A 22,198-nucleotide genomic window follows, 5' to 3' on the forward strand; every position below is an offset into this window, starting at 1 on the left:
TCAACGGTATAGAATGAATCAGGAGACAAGATGTATGTCCAGCGAAAGCGTCGAAGTCACTTCCTGAAAGGGAGGCTCTGAAACCACTGGGAGGTTCTGGCCGGAATGAGTCCCGGCTTCCTCTGGAAGGAGGAGAGGAGGCAAGGATAATGTGGGGGTAGGGGTGGGGAGGGGAGGGGGTAGGGATGCCTTCCTCCATTCAACTCTCATTTCCTCTACACCGTACCCCTCCTCATTCCGCTGCCCATTCCCCTCCCCATCACCTCCCCATTTCCCGTGCCCTGCTCGCCTCCCCCGCTCCCCTCCCCAACCTAACCCTAACCCCTAACAAACCCTAACCTTAACGTTAACACTACCGATACCCTTAAACACTACACCACGTCCCCAAACATAACACTTATTTCCACCCTGTCCCCTAACCCTATCCTTACGCTGTCCCCTAAACCCAACCCTAATCCTACCCACCTTCCCCAAACCCCAACTCACACCCCACCCCTACCTCCTACTCTTACCCCCTTCCCCTAAACCTAACACAAGCCCACTTCCCCGAACTCTAAACCTAACCCTAAACCTCGACCTAACCCGAGCCCACATCTCCTAACCCTAAACCTAACTGTTCCTCTACCCGTCCATGACCCTTATCTTAATTCTACCCACCTTCCCCAAACTTAAACTAAACCCTACCCCTATCCTCTACACCTACACCCTTCCCCTAACCCTAACCCATACCCGCACCCCCTACCACTACCCCATTACCTACCCCTACCCTCTCACTACCCCCTTTCTCCTACCCCCTTCCCCTATCCCTCCTTCCCCTGTTAGGGGTTGGAAGGGGAGGGGAAGGGAAGGAGGGAAAAGGTAGGAGGCGAAGTGGAGGGGGAAAGGAGAGTGGAAGGGGAGGCGAAGGGAGGAGGGCTGAGTTTTGGGCATAGGTGTGAAGGTAGGTGAAGGGGAAGGTGAGCGGGAGGGGGTTGTAATGGAGGAGAGGTAGGGGAGTAATGGGAGGGGGACGTGCGTGAAGGAATATGGAAGAGGTGGGGAATGGAGTTGGCAGGGCCAGAGGGAGAAGGGGAGGGGTTCAGGCCATCATGATGTTGTCCGTCCTCTGTTCAGCTGGGATGCAATGTTCTTCTGGACTCGTGTCTTGTCTCTGAGATCACTCCTTCTCCTGGGAAGAGAAATACGAGTGATAGAGATACTGTCTCCGTGGCCTGATCACGATGCCTTTGGAGGGCCCCAACTCTTCCCCCATCACCCCTCTCCCTACCCCTGCACACTAGGGCCTTTCCCTTCCTCTACTTTACCTGAGGAAGTGTGTTATGGAGAAAACCACAATCTATATCTTCAGACCTCAGAGTACTGTGTCTCCATCAGTCAACTCCCTGGTTCACCATGACATGGCAGCAAGATGCTGGACAAATCATGGATGGATCAGTCGAGTCCCGTCAGCTGACCCATCTGAACCTACCCCACAACAATATTATTCTTCCCTCCCTCTCACCAGTACCTTCTGTTTTTCTTTTATTCCTGTCCCTATATTAAAATCTTTTTCATGCCTTGTTTGGACCAGCCTCCACTACTACCCCTGGCAATGCATTCCAGCCACCCACTACATTCTGTGTGAATAAAATGTACCCCTCACATCTTGTCTAAAGTTCCCTCATCTCAGCTTATTTAGACGTCCACTGGTATTCTCGCCCCAGGAATGCACACAATATTCCAAGTGTGGTCTGACTAGAATTTTATATATCTGCAACGTTACCTCTCGGTTCTTGAACTCAATCCCCTGACTCCTGAAGGCCAGCACACAATACACCATCTTAAACTCCTTCTCAATTTGCACAGCAACCTTGAGTGATTTATGGAGCAGGATCTAAATATTTCTCTGTCCTGCACACTGTTCATAATCCTGTCACTAACCAAGTGCTCTGCTCTCACGTTCTTGTAATCCGCATTCAATAAAGATATTGGTCTATATGAAGCTAATTCTAATGGGTCTCCAACCTTCTTTGGAATAACTTTTATTCGTGCCCTTGAAAATGACTCTGGAAATAAACCTGTACCAGTAGCTTGTTTAAGTACATCTGTATTTACAGGATTCAACTCCATCTGTCACTTCTCTGCAAACTGGATGCCCCATGACAACCTTCTACACTGTCTACAATATTTCTACCTCTGTGTCATCCCCTGACGTACCCACCCTTCCACTCCAATCATCATTCATAAAAATCACAAAGAGCAGGGGTCCCAGAGCAGATCCCTTTGGTGCGCCACTAGTCATTGTTCCATCTACTACGACCCTCTGTTTACTGCAGACAAGCCAATTCTGAATCCACACAGCCAAGGCTCCATGGATCCCATGCCTCCCGACATTCTGAATGAAGCCACAGTGATGACCTTGTCAAGCACCTTACTAAAATCCACGTGCAGCACATACAGACCTTGACCTTCATCTATTTCCTTTGACACCTCCTCGAAATACTCAATTTGACTCGTGATGCAGGACCTGCTCCTCACAAAACTATCCATGAGTTTCCCCAGCATGTTTGTGCATTGCCCTCGGCCCCAGCATCTGCAGACTTCCTGGCCAGTCCCTCCCTTACCCCTTCCCAGAGCTTCCGCATCCATTACAACATTAAGCATTGCTGCCCAGTACTGCCCAGTACAGACCTTTGTAAACGTTCTCCACAACCAACTAACCCTTACCCGTACCACACCCATAACTATGGGTGGATTAAATATCCAATTAATTTCTTTCTAAAATAATGCATCAGGAATTTGATGTTGATTCCAATTTTGAGTGACTTTTCATAATTCTCGTTCAGCTCCTTTAAAGTTAGATCCATTATCAGAACATAATTCTTTTACTTGACCACGTCTAGGAATAAAACGCCAAAGAATATTAATAAAAGAGTCTGTTTCAAGCAATGACGCTACTTCAATATGAATTGCTCTCATAGTCAAACAAGTGAAAATAACTCCATATCGTTTTTCAACACTTCGTCCTCACTTTACTTGCAAAGGACCAAAATAATCAACTTCCACGGATGTAAATGAGAATTCATCAGGTGAAACTCTGTCCTGTGGTAAATCTGCCATTTGTTGTTGTCCAGGTTTTCATTCTCTCTGTCAGTCACAAAGAGATGAAACCTCATGATTTCATTATTAATATATTTAAGCACTGATGTTCTATCAGTCCAAAACACAGGATCTGCTAACTCCATCTGTAATTCTCTTCTTAACATAGCGTCCATTTTGCTCGCCATAATAGCAGCAGTCAATTCCATTCAAGGTCTTGTGACTGACTTTAATGGAGCCACTCTGGCTTTTCCCATTACAAATCCACCATCTACTCGCACTTGGTTATTTCACAGGACTCAGTAACTGACAGGATCAAAACTACCTTCACTTAGATCAGAAAAATGGTGTAACTGAGCAAATGTGGCTACTCCAAAGTCTGTTGACGTCAAAACTTCCAAGTATTTGAAGACGCTCAATCTAATTTTTCCAATCTTGTGCAATGGATTCTGGATTAGTTTCATCCCATCCAAATGTTCTTCTGCACAAAACTGGTATTTGGCCGGGCTGATCATTAGGCTGAATTCGGCCAGTCGGGAGAAGAGGGTGTGCAGGTGAGACTTGTGTTGTGCCCAGTCTCTGCTGGCGACAAGAATGTCATCCAGATAAATGAACACGAAATTCAAATCCCTGCGCACCGTATCCATGAGGTGCCTTATGTCTGGGCGGTGTTCTTGAGCCTGAAAGGCATGCATAAAAATTCGAACAAGCCGAAGGGGGTGATGATGGCCGTTTTGGGGATGTCCTCTGGGTGCAATGGGATTTGATGGTACACGCACACCAGATCGACCTTGGAGAATACTCTCACACCATGCAGATTGGCCATAAAGTCCTGAATGTGAGGGATGGGGCAACGGTCAGGTACTGTCGTGTCATTAAGCCGTCGATAATCTCGCAGGGGCACCAGCCATCGGAGGCTTTTGGGACCAGGTGAAGTGGCGAGGCCCAAGGACTGTCGGAGGGACGAATGATCCCCAGTTCCTGCAGATGCGAGAACTCCTCTTTCGCTATCTGGAGCTTATCTGGTGGGTTTAACAGTAATGTACGATAAACTGTATCAGACACTGTGACATCAGGTTCACAGTTGGGAGAATATTTAACAGTGATATACAGTAGACTTTGGCAGATACTGTGACACCAAGTTTTCAGTAGTGAGAAGGTTTAACAGTAATGCATGATAAGCTGTGGTAGATACTGTGATATCAGGTTCACAGTTGGAAGAAGGTTTTACGGTGATGTAATATTAACTGTGGCAGATAAAGTGACACCAGGTTCACATTGGGGCGAAGTTTATGGTGATGTACGGAAGACTGACACAGATATGGTGACACCGCATTCACAACGAGGGGAAAGAATATCAGTGATGTGCAATAAACTGTGGAATATACTGTGACTCCAAGTTTACAGTGGGGAGGTTGAACTGTGATGTACGATAAATGGTGGCAAAAACAGTGATGAATGGGTTAACTTGGGGAGAATGTTTAACGGTGATGTACAGTCGACGACTTTGGCAGATACTGTGACACTGTGTTCACAGTACTGAGAAGGTTTAACAGATATGTATGGTAGAATAAGGCAGATTCTGTGACTCCAGGTTTACAGTGGTGAGAAGGTTTAAAAATGATGTACAATAAACTGTGGCAGATACTGATACTTCGTTCACAGTGGGGAGGAGGTTAATGGTGATGTACAGGAGACTACGTAGATACGTTGATACTGGGCTCAGAGTGGGAAAAAAAGCTTTATTGGCGATGTATGGGAAACTGAGACAGTTATGTGACACCGGGTTCATAGTGGGGAAAATGTTTGACAGAGCTGTACGATAACCTTTGGCGAATAAAGTGACACCAGCTTCATATTGGGGAGAATTTTTAATGATGATGTACACTAAACTGTGGTAGATACAGTAACACCAGGCTCACATTGACGAGAAGGTTTACTGGTGATGTACGGTAGACTGGCAGGCTCTGTAACACCGAGTTCACAGTAGTGAGAAGATATAATAGTGATGTACGATAAACTGTGGCAGATACAGTAAAACCGGTCTCACAATGGGGAGAAGGTTTAATGGTGATGTGTGGTAAACTTAGGCTGATACTTAAACACCAATTTAACAGGGTGAGAAGGTTTAACGTTGATGAACGGTAGATTGAGGCAGAAACTGAGCGTCAGCATTCACAGTAATGTGAAGGTTTAACAGTGTTATAAACTGTGTCAGATACTGTGACAAGATAGTGCAGAGGATAGACGTGTGGTTCCACCCTTCCCCAGTTAGACTATTAAATGCTCAATTTTAAAAGTTGTAAAAGTGATTAAAAATACTGTTTATAGACTTTGGAATAGTGGAGGATCAAAATGGCTGCAAATGTGAAAAAATCGAAAACTCAGTTACAGAAGAAATTACCTTACAAAAGTGTTGAAGAATTGAGGCCGAGTTCAAGTTGAAGCAACAGAATTGTCGACTGGAGTCCCCAAGCCTCAGAGGACTCCTGCCCGGCAAAGTATTTCGTCGGCGCCAGCTTAGTGATGAGTTCAGCGGTTTTGACTCGTGCACTCGTGAACACAGGCGTGAGGGCGGGCCAGCTGAGCGAGGACATCCCGTGAGCCTGCAGCATTGCCTGGTGGTCAGGAGAGGTACAGTGTAGCATCAGAAGACGCACCTGCGCAGTCGGTGGCCCTACCGGGCATGCGTGGTGCGTCGAGGGTCCACAAACCTTTGGAGAAGGTGTGGGCTGTGGGGGAGCCTGAGCGATGGTGAACTGACGAGGTCGGCACACTGTTGTCGGGTGTCCAGACCCGCAGCAGCACCGGAAGAGGACCTATTGCTATGGAGGAAGAGGATGCTCAACTTCATTAGAACTTGAAGAACTGGGGACTGCGGCAAAAGAAGGTCAGCCTCAAAGGGAGGTGATGGATCCTGGACTGGATTCTGAGTTTCCAATTCTGGAAGGGATTGCTCAACTCATGGAAGATATATCAAATATATCAATGCAGATGACTAATCAGATGACTCAAGGATTTTCGAAATGAAAACTAAAATGAACACTGTGTGTGAAGAAATAACTTTGATGAAGCAAGATATTAATGTAGTTAAGAGCGATGTTACGAGATGGACACCATCAGTGGATACTGTGCAAGAACATTTTAAAAAGATTGAGGAGGCTTTCTTGATTGCAAGAGTCAAGTGGAGCGTAATAGAGAAAAAAATGGAAATAGTGGAAGATCCTTTTGTAGATTGGGGTATTCAGAAGAAGGAATTATTGAAGAAGTTTGACTCATTAGAAAACCAAAGTCGTAGAAATAATGTTAAGATAGTAGGTCTTCCGGAAGATATGGAAGGTTCGGATCCAGTGAAGGTTTTGAAGAAATGGATCCCAGAAGTGTAGGGCAGGGAATTCTTTCCAGAAGGACTGGAATTAAATCGAGCGAACAGAGCATTAAGGAAGAAACCATTTCCGGGCCAATTACCACGAGCAGTTTTGATTCGCTGTTTTAAATATCAAGACAGAGAGATGATCCTCCGATTGGTGGTGCAGAAAGCACGGCAAAATCAGGCTCCACTGATGGTTCAAAATAATAGGGTTTTTTTTTTAATGCAGATCTGAGTCAAGAAATTATCAGAAGAGTCTGAGAATTTTATTCAGCCTAAGAAGTATTGTGGCGAAAGGGATATAAATTTGCTTTTCGTTATGCGGCAGCATTGAAAGATTTCTATGGGAATTTTCAATCTCAGTTTTTTGAGAATGACCACGATGCTTTAATATTTGCTAATTCATTGCCAGATGTACGAGGAAATGGGCGATCGTCACCATTGTCACCGAAGGGAAGGGTCAATGGGAATGGAAATGGGAAGATTGGAAAATATGGAAAGAATGGGAAAAAAGTTGAATTGACGCAAAGTCTTCTCGATATTGAAGATCCGGAACTATCATTGGGACTGGAATCACTGGGTTGAATGTTTTTGTTTCAGGACTTTGTGAAAGTCTGACTGGGGGTGGGTGACACTGAGTCCTTTAGTCACCTGCCACTTGTGGACTTTACCACACCCAGATTTTTAGGGGGCTACTACTTTTGAGTAGCTTGTTTTAGGATTGATTTTTCTCTTTTTTTTGGAATTTTTAAAATAGGTGGGATTCGAATACAATGAGACTTAGAAGGGGAGTATTATTTTATAGTAGGATTCACATTTGTGAGAAGGTTTTACAGTGATATAATATGAACTGTGTCAGATACTGTTACACCAGGTTCACAGAGGGAGAAGGTTTAACAGTGATGAACTGTGTCAGATACTGTGACACCAGGTTCACAGTGAGGAGAAGGATTAACAGTGATGAACTGTGTCAGATACTGTGACACCAGTCTCACAGTGGGGAGAAGGTTTAACAGTGATGAACTTTGTCAGATACAGTGACACCAGGTTCACAGTGGGGAGGAGGTTTAATGGTGATATACGGGAGACTGAGGCTGAACTGTGCCACCAGGTTCACAGTTGGAGAAGGTTCAACAATAAGGTAGGGCAGACTGAGACAGTTACTGTGACACTGGGTTCCCAGAAGTGAGAAAGTTGAAATGTAATGTCCGATAAACTGTATCAGATACAGTGACACCCATTCACAGATGTGTAAAGGTTTAACGATGATGTATGGTAGACTGATAAGAGATACTGAGACAATGGGTTCACAACATTAACACAGTTTAACAGTCATGTACAATAAACTGTGTGAGATACTGCGACACCAGGTTCAGAGTGGGGAGATGTTTTAACGGTAAAGTACAGTAGACGTTGGCATATACTGTGACGCTGAGTTCAGGGCAGTAAGAAGGCTTAATGGTGATGTGTGTTAAACTGAGGCAGATACTTTAACACCAGGTTCACAGGTTCATAATGTTTATGAACGGTAGACTGAGGCAGAAAATGTGAGATGGATTCCACAGTACTAAGAAGGTTTAACAGTGATTTACTTTAAACTGTGTCAGATACTGTGACATCATGTTCATATTGGGGAGAACGTTTAACAGTGATGTATGGTAAATTGAGATGGATACCGTGACACCGTGTGAACAGTGGGGAAGAGGTTTATCAGTGATGTACTATAGACTGAGATCAATCCTGTGACAACAAGTTCACAGTAGTGAGAAGGTTTAACGGTGATGTACAGTAGACTGAGGCAGATACTGTGACACCAGGTTCACGTTGGGGGGAAGGTTTAACGGTGATATACTGTAAATTGAGATATATACCGTGACTGCAGGTTCACAGTGGGGAGAAGGTTTAACGGTGATGGACGGTAGACTAAGGCAGATTCCATTACACCAGGTTCACAGGGGGGGGAGAAGGTTTAACAGTGATAAACTGTAAATTGGGATATACACCGTGACACCAGGTTCACAGTGGGGAGAAGGTTTAATGGTTATGGACGGTAGACTGAGGAAGATTCTATTACACCAGATTCACAGGGGGGACAAAGTTAAACGTTGATGTACGATAGACTGAGGCAGAAACTTTGAGACAGGATTTACATTCGTGAGAAGGTTTAACATTGATGTACGATTAACAGTGTCAGATACTTTGACATCAGGTTCATATTGGGGTGGCAGGCAAAGTGACACCAGATTCACAGTGGAGAGAGGTTTAATGCTGATGTATGGATGATTGAGATCGTTACTGTGACATTGGCTTCACAGCAGTGAGAAGGTTTAACAGTAAGGTACGATAAACTGTGTCAGGTACTGTGACACCAGGTTCACAGTGGGGAGAATGTTTAATGAGATGTATGATAAACTGTGGCAGATTCTGTGACAACAAGTTCACAGTGCGGAGAACGTTTAATGGTGATGTACAGTAGACTGGGACAGATATACTGATGCTGGATTCACTGTAGTGAGAAGGTTTAACAGTGATGTACAATAAACTCTGACCTATACTGTGACATCAGGTTCATATTGGGGAGAAGGTTCAACAGTGATGTACGGTAGAGGGAGGCAGATACTGTGACACCAGGCTCATTGTATTGTTCATTTATCTAATTTATATGCTCCATTTTTTTGTGGCAACTTCCAAACATTCCATAAACTTCAATTCTAATCAGATTTTGTTCATTTAAATAGGTCACCACTAAAAGCCCAAATTGTTTGGTCTCTTAAGTACGCTGCACAAAATTAAATTCTTTACCTGGGTTTGGTTCAAAGGCATTTCAGTCTGCTTCATTATTTTTTCAGCCCCTCGTTTTGTGCTTTCTGCTTTGCCCAGCCGATTCGCCAAATGGGCATCCAACTCTGTCTTCTCAGCTTGACGCAACATCTCCTCTTTAAACTTAAGCAAACCAAGAAGACTAAAGTTAAAATTTTCACATTGGCATTTTCAAACACAAAAATGATGCTGTGAGTTGCAATTTCACATCGAAATCCCACTTGCTAAACTTGCAAACAACTGAATTGCATCCAACAGCTGGAAAATTGCAAGAGAACTGCTTGGTTAAAGCAAAAATTCCACCCAGTCACCCCAAGTTAACAACAGAGAGCAACCTGAAAGTTAAATACAAAGATCTGTATCAGGAATATTAATGGGCTTTTTAAAAAAAATCATTTCCACTATTGAAAGAAAACTCCTCAGGGAACATCAGGCTCTTGTTGAACAATTTCTGTTGTATTCCTCAAAATGGTTTGAATCTTGATTTCAAGCAGAGTCATTTGGTTAAATTGTTGGTCCAGAACAAACCCTGCCCACATACTCCCTTAAATACCTGCAAAGTCGTGGCTCAGCTCTGCTCCATGCTAAAGCTATAAAGCTTTTCTGAAGAGATAACGGACTTCAGATGCTGGGACGTTGAGTCACAAAAACACTCATGCTTCCCTGAACAACACACCTCTATCTGAAAACCAACAAGAACCTTCCCGAGTGGTAAATATCAACAAGACATAATATCATGTAACCGTTGTGTTTGTGTCATTGGAGAATTCCCTTTCCATTCAATCAGAATTAGAGTTTTGGGTGCCGTATTTGAGAAAAGATGTGCTGGTGTTGGAGAAGCTCAGAGATGATTTACTGGAATGATATCAGGAATGAAAGGGTTAGTGTATGAGGAACAATTGTCGACTCTTCGACTGTACTAGTTGGAGTACAGAAGGATAAGGGGGACCTCAGATGCTTTTCAAATAATGGAAGGCCTGGACAGAGTACATATGGCAAAGATGTTTCCGATGGTAGGGGATTCTAGGACAGGAGAGCATAATTTCAGGATAAAAGGGTGTCAATTTAAAACAAATGTGGAAAAATTGATTTTGTCAATGGGTCGTGAAACCCACGTGAGGTCATTGTGTGTATTTAAGGCAGAGATTAATAGGTATTTGATACGTCAAGGAATTAAGGGTAATGGGGAGAGAGCTGGGCAGTGGGGCTGAATGGAAGAATGGTGGAACAGACTCGACGGGCCTACTTCTTCTCCTATATCTTGTGATCTATATCCTGCTGGAGACCTAGACAACCCTCCTCTTGTATTCCATTCTTAGAAAACATTCTGCATCGTGGTTTTATGTCACATGAATCCATTTCCGATTGAATCCCATGTTACAAGTAACCCAATGCAAATTCTGCATTGAGAGGACTGCAGCTTCCTCATTTTAAAAATTGTTATGGAGCAGCTCAAATGAGATTTCTTGCTTCTTTTTTTGAAAGGGTTAAAATAGAATCAAATAAAATAGGAGAGGGAAATTCAGAAGAATTTATGTACGTGGGAATCAAAATTAATGGTTGGTGATAAAGATACACAATTGTTGAAACATTTGATTAATATATGGAATAAAATAAATGATGAAATTGGTGTAAGTGGATGTACATCACCCAGAATGGCTTTGATTCAAATTCCTCGTATCTTTTTCTAAAGATCATCAATTTCTGGATAGCTGGTTTCGTAAGGGGATAATAAATGTTGAAGATTGTTATGAAAGGGGTCAATTAATGTCATTTGAGCAACTGAGAAATAAATATCGTATAACTCATAACAATCTTTTTGCTATTTCCAACTAAGAGCATATTTGAAGGATAAGTTAGGACCAACCATGTTGTACTGAAATAGAACTCCCTATAAGAGGAATTGTTAAAAAAAATTATTTGATGATGTCCTTTTTATTACAAGTAGGAACTTTTAAATGAGGAGTTCATAAGTTGAGACAAAGGTGGGAAATGGATCTGAATAATTTAATTGATTGGCAAATATGGGCAGATCCATATAAGGATCTCAATGCAAGACATAAACTAGTTCAGTATAATTGTTTTTACATCAGTCATGTAGCAGATATCAGCAAGGATTTTATCTGAAAGCTGCACCTGGAGTCAGGTGACTCAGGCTATTGGATTTGAAAACCTCCTCAGGAAGCTGATTTGGCAATAGAAACATAGAAGATAGGAGCAGGAGTAGGTCATTCGACCCTTCGAGCATGCTCCGCCATTCAACGAGATCATGGCTGATCTCAAAGTTCAGTACCCCGTCCCCGCCTTCTCTCCGTAACCTTTAATACCCTTATACTGAAGAAATAGATCTAATTCCCTCTTAAATATATTTAATGAACCTGCCTCTACTGCCCTCTGTGGCAATGAATTCCACAGATTCACCACCCTCTGGGTAAAGAAATTCCTCCTCATCTCGGTCCTAAATGGTTTGCCTATTATCCTCAAACCATGGCCCCGGGTTCTGGATTTTCCCATCCTTGGAAACATCCCATCTGCATCTATTCTGTCCAGTCCTGCCAGAATTTTATATGTCTCTATGAGATCCCCTCTCAATCTTCTAAACTCCAGCGAGTACAATCCCAACTTGCGCAATCTTTCCTCATAAGTCATTCCTGCCATTCCAGGTATCAGCCTGGTGAATCACCTCTGCACTCCCTCCATTGCAAGAACATCCTTCCTTAGATAAGGTGACCAAAACTGCACACAATACTCCAGGTGTAGTCTCACCAAGGCCCTGTACAGCTGTAGTAAGGTATCCTTGTTCCTAGACTCAAACCCTCTTGATATGAAAGCCACATACCATTTGCCTTTTTAACCACCTGCTGTACCTGCATGCTCCTCTTCAGAGACTGGTGTACAAGTACCCCTAGGTCTCTCTGCACTTCCCCATCTCTTAATCTATTGCCATTCAAATAGTAATCTGTCCTCCGGATTGTATTACCAAAGTGGATAACCTCACATTTATCCAGATTGTAATTCATTTGCCATGTATCTGCCCAGTCCCTCAATTTATCCAAATCACACTGGAGCTTCCTGCCCCCCTCTTCTGTGCACACAACCCCCCTAGCTTAGTGTCATCTGCAAATTTGGAGATATTACATCCAATCCCCTCATCCAGATCATTAATGTAAATTGTGAATAGCTGGGGTCCCAGTACAGATCCCTGTGGCACCCCACTGGTCACCGCCTGCCACTCACAAAATGAGCCATTTATCCCAACTCTCTGTCTTCTACCTGCCAGCCAGTTCTCAATCCACATCAATACTTTTCCCCCAATCCCATGAGCCTTGATTTTGGAAGCCAGTCGTTGATGCGGGACCTTATCAAAGGCCTTTTGGAAGTCCAGGTACACCACATCCACTGGCTCTCCCCCATCTATTTTACCTGTCATCATCTCAAAGAATTCCAATAGATTTGTCAAGCACGATTTACCTTTTGTAAATCCATGTTGACTCTGTCCGATCCCTTCTCTGCTAGTCATATGCTCCGCTATTACATCCTTAATAATGGATTCCATCATTTTGGCCACTACTGATGTAAGGCTCACCAGCCTATAATTCCCTGCTTTTTCTCTACCCCCCTTTTTAAATAGTGGGGTAACATTAGCTACCCTCCAATCCATGGGTACTGATCCTGAGTCTATCGAGTTCTGGAAAATAATTCTTAAAGCATCTGCTATCTGAATGGCCACTTCCTTGTGTACCCTACGATGTAGATTATCAGGTCCTTGGGATTTATCTGCCTTCAATCCCATCAATTTCCCCAAGACCATGTCCTTAGAGATACTGATTTCTTTCAGTTCCTCCCTTGCATTAGTCTCTATGTTTCCCAACATCCTTGGGAGGTTATTTGTATCCTCTCTTGTGAAAACAGAATGAAAGTAAGAATTTAATTGGTCTGCCATTTCCTTACACCCCATTATATATTCCCCTGATTCTGACTGCAAGGGACCTACTCTGGATTTCACCAATCTTTTCCTCTTGACGTATTTATAAAAGCTTTTGCAGTCGGTTTTTATATTTGCCGCAAGCTTACTTTCATAATTTATTTTTGCTCTCTTGATCACGAGATCCAGGGGAGTTGTATTAATTCACTTCAATGCAGCATTTTGGATCTATTGACCAAAGTTCCACACTGCAGCAGTGAGGAAGGAATTCACAACTAGTTTTTCTTCTACAGTTACTTCTTACACCAGTGAAATTGAATAGAATAAAATCAGAATTATCACATCAATGTTTTAGGTGTGGTGAAGATATCGCAACTTTCTTGCATTCAACTTATCTTTATCCTAATGCAAGATCTTTTTGGGGAGAATTACAATATTTATGGAACAAGTTATAGGAGATGTTTTTCCACAGAATCTGACCTTATTTTTATTAAGAAATATGGAAGGAACAAGGACCAAATTAAATCTATTAATATATCAATTGAAATTTGTTAAATTAACGTTAGCGGTGATGAGGACATGTATTGAACTTACTTGGAAATCCCATATATTTTTAGGGATGCCAAGATGACATGCAAAAATTCAAAGTTGTATTCCTTTGGAAAAAATTACATATAGCTTGAGAAATATATACTCTATGCTTTTGCAAATTTGGCACCTGAATATTCAAATATCAGGCTTCAATTTGTAATAATGCCCTTTCCATCCCTCTCGACATGTGAGATTCTCCTCTTAGTTAATTTTTTTTTTATTTAGATTTGTTAGATTTCTTCGCCACTGTGAACTCTGGGGAAGCAGACGACTAGTGCAGGGCACCAGAAAACAGAAAGACCACACCCCACCAACATCTCAGAAGCAGAGGATTCAATCCACGGGTCAGTGACCAAGGAAGCAGACCAGTGGGGGGTTCTGTAGCTGAAAGACCCACATAGGTGGCAGGCTGATGGTGACTTGAGGAGAGGAACCCACGCAGGCTGTGGGCTTCTGGACAAAGCAGTCAAGGAACTCACACCAGGCTGTGGATTGCTAGAGACTGGGTCAAAACTAGCTAAAAGGGTGTCAGGTATCAGACCTGGGATACGAGTGAGTGCTAAATGGTTCCAAATATGTCAGAGGTTCAAAACTGGAGCATACATCTGTGAGCATTAAAAGAGAATCCACAGACCCTCAGTGACTTGACCCAGGGTTTGGGGTGGTGGGGGTGGGGGGGAGCACTCAGTCCTTCTCTGACTGCAAGAAGCATTTCAGGAAATTTCTGCCAGAGGTAAGTCTGTCTGCCTTATAGCAAGAAAAAAGCAATTTTGTGTGACATGACACTTTTTAATTACATGACAGTAAATTGTCTCCTGAAATAGAGAGAGGTTCAAGTTTCAAACTATTACAAACTCCACTCAACAGCTTATACCTCTTCCCACTTTTTGTTTTTGCAAGGACACCATCGATTTTATCACAGCTCCTCTGCTGCATCTGTCCTGTGACAGATTATATATTTTACATTGTATATAGAGATGTTTTTGAAAGAGATGGATTGGAGGAGTCGTTTAGGTCACAAACAAACACATACACTGCACAAAACAGCTCTTATTTAAAATACAAGAGCTTTGTTGAGAGTGAGTCATTCAGGCGCCGAGAGTCTTTACAAAGACAAAACAAGGAGACTGTTTTGCTAAAGAATTTCAAAAGCAGGTGTAAATGGATTATTGTTTTAAAGCAACAGATTAATGGACTCAGAAGTTTGAGTCCAGTGCAGTCATCTGGCTGATACCAGTTTGCTATTCTAAGAAGGTCATGTGGTTTTGCAAGCAGAGAAGAGAGACCAAATAGGCTTTTTCTAAAAGAGAGAGAGAGAGAGAGAGAGAGAGAGAGAGAGAGAGAGAGAGAGAGAGAGAGAGATGGCAAGCCAGCATCTTGTTTTTAAGACGGGTCGTGAGTTCTCAGTTCAGCCTGTTGAAAAACAGGAAATGGCTGGCTAGAAATGATGTTTCACCTGAAATAAGGGAAACAAAAGGAAATCAATGGTGACCTGCAGAAGAGGTTATCATTTGGAAAACCCTTATGGGTCAAGGTTCTTTGGCAAGACACCAAAGTGGCTGATCAGAGGGAATCAGTTTATGTGTGTCCAATGAGCAGGAAATCCCTCTCTGAAACCAACAAGAGCTTTCCTGGAGGGTAAACATTTACTTTTAAGCACCAGAGCTTATCATTCATATTCAAATTCATAAATGTTGAATTCTATGCACAGTATAAGAATTGATAGACACCGGTGAACTTAGAGTTGTGTCAAAGAACTTTATGCACATTAAATACACCTGCACTTCGAATTAGAAGGGGGTAATGGAAGGCTGTTAACAGTGATAAGTTAAAGTTTGATCCTGTTTTTTTTAAAAAGAAAATTAAAAACAATGTTTGTTTAAGTATGAATGGTGTTATTGCTTAAAATCTGCCTGTGATGGAAAGTATTCTTGGACTGAATAGACATCTGGGCCAAATGGCTATTTAAAGACAATCTGTACATGATTATACATCCTAAAGTACAATGACTACTTCTATCCACTAAAGATTGTTAAAGAGCAAGAATAGACAATACAATCACATAAAATTCCCATCCATACAGCACACGTATTAATACACAGAACGATCACACCTCCTTATCGGTCAGGAAGGGCCTACACTTCCCAAGGAGCCTGAGAAAGTCAAGGCTAATGGCTCTCAAACTGAGATTTTACAGGAGCGCAGTTGAGTCTCGACCTTTGGATGGTCTAGTTGCTGTATAGCATCAGACAGCAATGATGCAGAGTAGTGAGGATCACTGGGGTCTCCCTTTTTCTGTAGATGACATTTACTGGGAGTGTTGTTCAAATTGGGCTCAAGGAATAGTACAAAGACCATTTTGATCTAGTGAACAGCATCTTTAACCACGTCCATCATCAAAATCAGGACTTACATGCTGGGGAATAGCTTCTTCCCACAGGCTGTGAGATGGATGAAAAGTATCCTGTAAGGGTGATCATCCTCCCAAATATTTATATATGTAGCGTCTACTTCGATAGAGCAACTAAAGCAACACACACACATACCAGGTTAGTCAACACAAAACTGCTTTATTCGGTCTTTACAGGCTTCTTCTATTTACACCGTGTCCCGGGCTCCATGGGTCAAGGTGGGACATCATTTGTGAGTTTGCTGCAGATCCACGGGACCACAGGTTTAAATTAAGCCCTGTGAGTGTCCTGCACCTTCCGGCAGGGGAAATCACAGATCAACGTGCCATTCCTTGACACGCAGGACCACGTGCATGCGGTCAATTAAATGGATGAGTTCCCAGCTGTCTGCCTTATGATTTCATGTGCCCGCCAAAGAACCTGGCTCTCTCGGCCCGCTACATAGCTGATACACACCCCACCCCCCACCAGAACCGTCGCCAGAAAGTAAAACACCAGTTGCATGCACCTTAGGTGGACACCCTCATCTTCTCGGCTGGGGGCAATGAAAGGGTGAAGCGGGATCCAAATGGGCAGAGGTGTTGTCTGTCCCAACTAAACAGCTGCGAATGTCCCCCAATGTCCAAAGTATATTCAAAACCATCCTTCTTCACCACGTGGAAAACGCCCTCATACGGTCGTTGTAACAGCACTCCTAGGTCCTGTCTGCGCACAAAAACAAAATCAGTATCCAGGAGTGGTGGGGTACATTCTGTTAAGGGGATCCAAGCCAGTGGGTAGGAAAAGCTTTGCTGATCGCGATACCATGTCGAAGCTGTGGAAGGAAGTTCAGATCAGAGTTGGTTGTGAAATGAATGTCCCATGAAACTGTAAGGACCGTACCATAAACCATCTCTGTGGACAATGCAGACATATCTTACTTTGGAGCTGTGCGCACTCCCAAAAGAATGCATGGCAACTCATCAACCTAATTGGGACCAGTGAGTTGGGCCTTAAAAGTGGACTTCAGTTGCTGGTGGGAACGTGGGTGAATTGTGTTCCGCGGATTGAATTAATGTGGGAAAACCAAATCTAGCCATCCAGTTGATGATGAATGCTCTGGCCCTTGTCTCAGTGTCACTGGATGGCAACGGGACGGCCTCTGGCCAGCACGTGAAATGTTCTACAACTGTTAGAATGTATCTCATGTTTTGAGATTCTGGCAATGGTCCAAGCAGGTCTACATGCACGTGTTCCAACTGTCTGCATACCGTCGGGAAATGTTGAAGAGGTGCCTTAGTGTGGCACTGAATTTTGGCAGTCTGGCAGGAGGTACATGTGCAAACACATTGCACGACGCCTTTTCTCAGTCCATACTATACATATTTATTTGACATGCGCTTGACAAATGTTCTGATGGACGGATGAGATCAGCTGTGTATCTGGTCAATAAGGTGTTTCCTCCAAGATGCAGGAAACATTGGTCTAATGTAGCCCAAAGACATGTCACAAAGTAAGGTTGGCCACCCAGTTGTGCTGCCCTCTGCTGTATGTCCAGGTTAGTAATGGCCAGACTGTATGCCTGAACATCTGGGTCCATTGCCTGGATACTGGCTAATTCAGAAATATCAATGTCACCCTGAATATGATATATAGTCAGTCTGGACAGCATATTCGTGAAGCCGTTGTTTTTACCAGATGTTATCCAAGTAGATGTAAGGGAACTCTAAATCTCTGCCCAATGTGTCTATAACCCGCTGGCAGGTTTGAACACCATTCTTCAACTCAAGTGGCATCCTAAGACATTCAAAAAGCCCAGAAGGGGTAATAATCACCGTTTTAGGAATGTCTTCCTTATGGATGGGATCTGATGGTATCTCATGATAAGATCAACCATGGAGAAAGCACAGAAATTGTGCAGATGGGAGGCAAAATCTTCCATATGAGGGACGTTAAGACAGTGGGTCTTATCCTGAGATATGGTCTGCTGGGATTCAGAAATCATATCATAGACCAGAGTATAGCTGGAAAGTGATGCTGCAACTGTTTAAGGCATTGGTGAGGCCAGTTTTGGAGAATTGTTTTCAGTTCTGGTCTCCAAATATAGGAAGGAAATAGATAAGGTGGAGAGGGTGCAGAAAATATTTACAAAAATGATACATGGCTTACAACATCTAGAGGACAGAGAAAGATTAAGGAGACAGCGACTTTATTCATTGGAACGTAGATGGATGAAGGGGGTTATGATAGAGGTATTCAAAATTATGAAAGGAATAGATAGACTAGACGTGAGTAGACTCTTTCCCCTGAGGGCAGGGGTGGTTGGAACAAGAGGGCATGTGTTCAAGGTAAGGGTGCAAAACTTTAGGAGGAATTTTAGAAGATGTTTCTTCACTCAGAGAGTGGTGGCAGAATGGAATCATCTTCCAGAAGAGATCATTGCGGCAGGGTCCTTGCTGTCATTTAAGAGAAGGTTGGATGTGTACATGGATATGAGGGGGTTGGAGGGATATGGCCAGAGTGTTGGAGGTGAAAACTAGTGGAGTTGTTCATGTGAACTGAAACAGACTCGAAGGGCCAATATGACCCGTTTCCATGCTGGAAACGGTCATATGGTTATATGTGCTGGGCTCCACAGGACAAGATGGGACATCATTAAGAGTTTGCTGCCGGCAGGTTTGAATTAAGCCCGATGAGTATTCTGCGCTTTCCGACAGGAGACTCCAAAATTCAAAAAGATGAATTAACTATTTCCATGACCCTCCATTTTTACGTCTATTTTTCTAAATCCACTCCATATTCTAGACATCTTTACTTAACCCAACCCACATTTCTTCTCCCATTCAAAGTACTCAGCAATATACCAAGGCAGTAAAATAAAAACTCAATGCTGGAAATACTCAGCGGATCATCTACTGGAAAAGTAATTGGAGCTAAAACCTTCAGGTCGATAACCTTTCACTGGGATTCAGAAAGAATATCAAATTAACCTGATTCTCTTTGCTGAGAAAAAAGAAGAGGGGAAATAACAAATTCAATATGTGGGATGAAATGCCCGAGCAACAGACATGGCAGTGGTGCTGGATGAGTGGAGTCGACTCGCTGATCAGCACATCTGTCTGGATGGAGGGGTAAAGGATAAACAAGACGAACATGATGCCGTCACTGTGAGGTACAATACGACAGCTGCAGAGAATCTGAAATGAAGGAATGGTGAAAATACTTGTTTTTGGATCAATGTGACAAAATTTGACCTGACAAAAGAAAACAAAATTGCTTTGCTCTGCCAGAACTCTCTAGATCAAGGGGCACAATAAAACAGTCCAGAAGTCAACATTATGAAATTGAACAGAGAAGTGATAGAAATTGGCAAGAGATAAAACACAGTTACATAATTCCATGAAAGTGGTGTCACAGGACCACAGGGATCTAAAGACAGCTTTTGTCATCTTGGCATTGATTAATTAACATACTGAAATTAGGAGTTGGGAAGTTATGGTGAGGTTGTAAAAGATGTTGGTGAGGGAAAAATTAGAGTATTGTGTGCAGTTCTGGTCACCTAGCTACAGGAAGGGTATTAGTAAGATTGAAAGAGTGCAGAGAAGATTTACTAGGAAGCTGCCAGATCTTCAGGAGTTGAGCTACAAGGAAAGGTTGAACATGTTGGGACTTTATTCCTTGGAGTGTCGAAAAATGAGTAAGAGATTGCTTAAAGTGGAATATGAATGGGAAAAAAGGCTGAGAAAGACTGCCGTTGACCCAATTGTGAAGGAAAAATTTTGCTTGAGAAAAATTGTCATTGGTCCATTTCCTCTAGAGTTATGAAACCACACACAGAATAAGTCAATGAGGTACAATTAAAACAGTGGTTTTCAAACTTTTTCTTTCCAATCACATTCCACCTTAAGTAATTCCTTACTACAGAGCTCTTCTGGCACAAGGATTAAGTGGAATATGATCCAGGGGGTGGGGGTGGGGAGGAGGAGTTTGAAAATCACTGCTCCAGATGAAAAGGTTTCTCCATCTCCGTCTTAAGCAGACATCCTTTTATTCTGAGATTGTGCCCACTGGTCCTACACTCTCCCAGTACTGGCAAAATTCACTCTATCCAGCCCTTTCACTATTCATCAGATTTCAATGAGGTCCTGCCTCATCCTTCTAAACTCGGGCGAGTACTGGCCCAGAACCATCAAATTATTCCTCTCATCCCCAGGGTCATTCTTTTAAACCATCTCTGGACCATCACATCCTCTCTTAGAAATGGGGCCTAAAATTGCTCACAACACTTACGAGATCAGGACAACCAAAAGGTGGTCACGTGAGGGAAGACAGCTGCAGGGCTGCCTAGAGTTCATGGATTGGATGGTGTTCAAGGAGTCAGCTGAGGGGAGGTTGGGAGGGGGGGGTCGTGGAAAGATGGCATCGGAAAATGACGTGAGAAGACACCTCTCCCTGACTGAACTATTCAATACTCGAACTGTAGTGAATTATTTGACTTTATCAATGTTTTGAACATTAATTTACTACTGTAGGATTCTGGAAATGAAGAAAGGAAAACAGCAGTGTTGGGCACTGACAGTTGCCCTAATAATCAAAAAGACAAAGACTAAGGGGAGCGATAGGCTTTATTACACACAAGACTGCAGGCCCGCGTGCAAGCTAGGTAAGTGAAGGGATGGAAGACGTTGCTCGACCTTTATGGCCTGGGTCACTGGGGAGGAGTCCAGGGAGGAGTCTCGGAGAGGATGTCATCAGGAGGGTGGCCAGCCCATGCCGATACTGGTCAGTTAATACAATACCATTTCATTACCAGCAACTTAGAAAAAAACCTAGGTTTTCAACCTGTGAAAAGTGCAGAAGAAGCAAGGCCGACCTTCCAGAAGGAAACTCAGGAGCAGTTAGAGATAGATCCAAATCCTCAATGTGGAACCCAAGAGAAGCTGGAAGAAACGTCTGCATCCTCTGCGCCTCCAGAGACGCAAGATATCGCCAAGATCTTTGGCCTGGGGGTGGGCCAGGAGAGTGAGCGTGGAATCCGACCCAAGCCTGGCTTGACTAAGGAGACCAGGGGGGTGGGTGCCCGAATGTGCGCGCGTGTTCGCGGGAAGGCGAATGACTGTATGCAGCGGCCCATCTGAAGATGCTCATCTGGTGCTACTGAGCTTCTCAGCATGGATGGATGTTCTCACATGCAGGAAATCCACAGTAGGGCAGCCAGGTATGAGGTGGAGGAGGACAACTCAGAAATTCGAGAAGAAGAAGAGCACGAATGACTATTTGCTGCAGTTGGACTTACTGAAGGAAGGCCTTAGGCTTTAACAACATCTCCATCTCCAATGAAAGCTGTTGTTTAACCACAGACACCTTCCCCAGTCTTTAAGGCCCCTGCAACAGGGATGGAAGTCAACTTCATGTCTACAGAACTGATCCAACCAAATGAAAAGATGATGTCTTCTATGACCTAATATTTTGAAACTTTAAATGATCAATTTGCTGCTATAAAGGAAATAATGGCTGGTATGTGTGAATAAATTACATTTATTCAAGTTGATATTAATAAGAGTTTAACAGCAGTGGACACTAGACAAGATCAATTTAAGAAGATCGAAGACATTTTTATTGACTGTAAGGACTGTGGGGACCATTATGCGGAGAGCATAGATCATATTGAGGAGTTGTTTACAGGCTAGGATGTCCAGAAGAGAGATTTGTTAAAAAACATTGATTCGTTAGAAAATCAAAGTTGTCGAATTAATATTAAGATAGTTGGTCTGCCGGAAGATATTGATGGTTCAGATCCTGTAAAATTATTTCTGGAAATGGATTCCAGAGATGTTGGGAGTCGAGACCTTTTAGATAGGGCTCATAGGGTGTGAAGGAGAAAATCTTTTCCGGGTCAAATGCCAAGAGCGGTTCTTTTAAGATGTTTGCGATATCAGGATAGAGAAATGATTTTGCGGCTTGCGGTTCAGAAAGCTCGCCTTGATCAAAGCCCAATGATGGTTTAAGGCAATAGGGTTTTAT

The 22,198-nt window shown here is 43.1% G+C and overlaps 1 long non-coding RNA gene across 1 annotated transcript in view; it reads right to left on the bottom strand.

Moving 5' to 3' along the window:
* Positions 1-534: 534 nt before the first annotated feature.
* LOC138745281 (uncharacterized) overlaps positions 535-22,198 on the bottom strand; it is a 37,449-nt gene continuing 15,785 nt past the window's right edge. The window contains exons 3-4 of the long non-coding RNA XR_011346133.1: positions 9,251-9,391; positions 535-1,168 (exon numbers count right to left, since the gene is read on the bottom strand). This is a non-coding gene — a long non-coding RNA (uncharacterized lncRNA). The remainder of the gene's footprint in view (positions 1,169-9,250; positions 9,392-22,198) is intronic.

The sequence above is a fragment of the Narcine bancroftii genome, chromosome 11 (assembly GCF_036971445.1).
Source record: "Narcine bancroftii isolate sNarBan1 chromosome 11, sNarBan1.hap1, whole genome shotgun sequence".
Lineage (NCBI taxonomy): Eukaryota > Metazoa > Chordata > Chondrichthyes > Torpediniformes > Narcinidae > Narcine > Narcine bancroftii.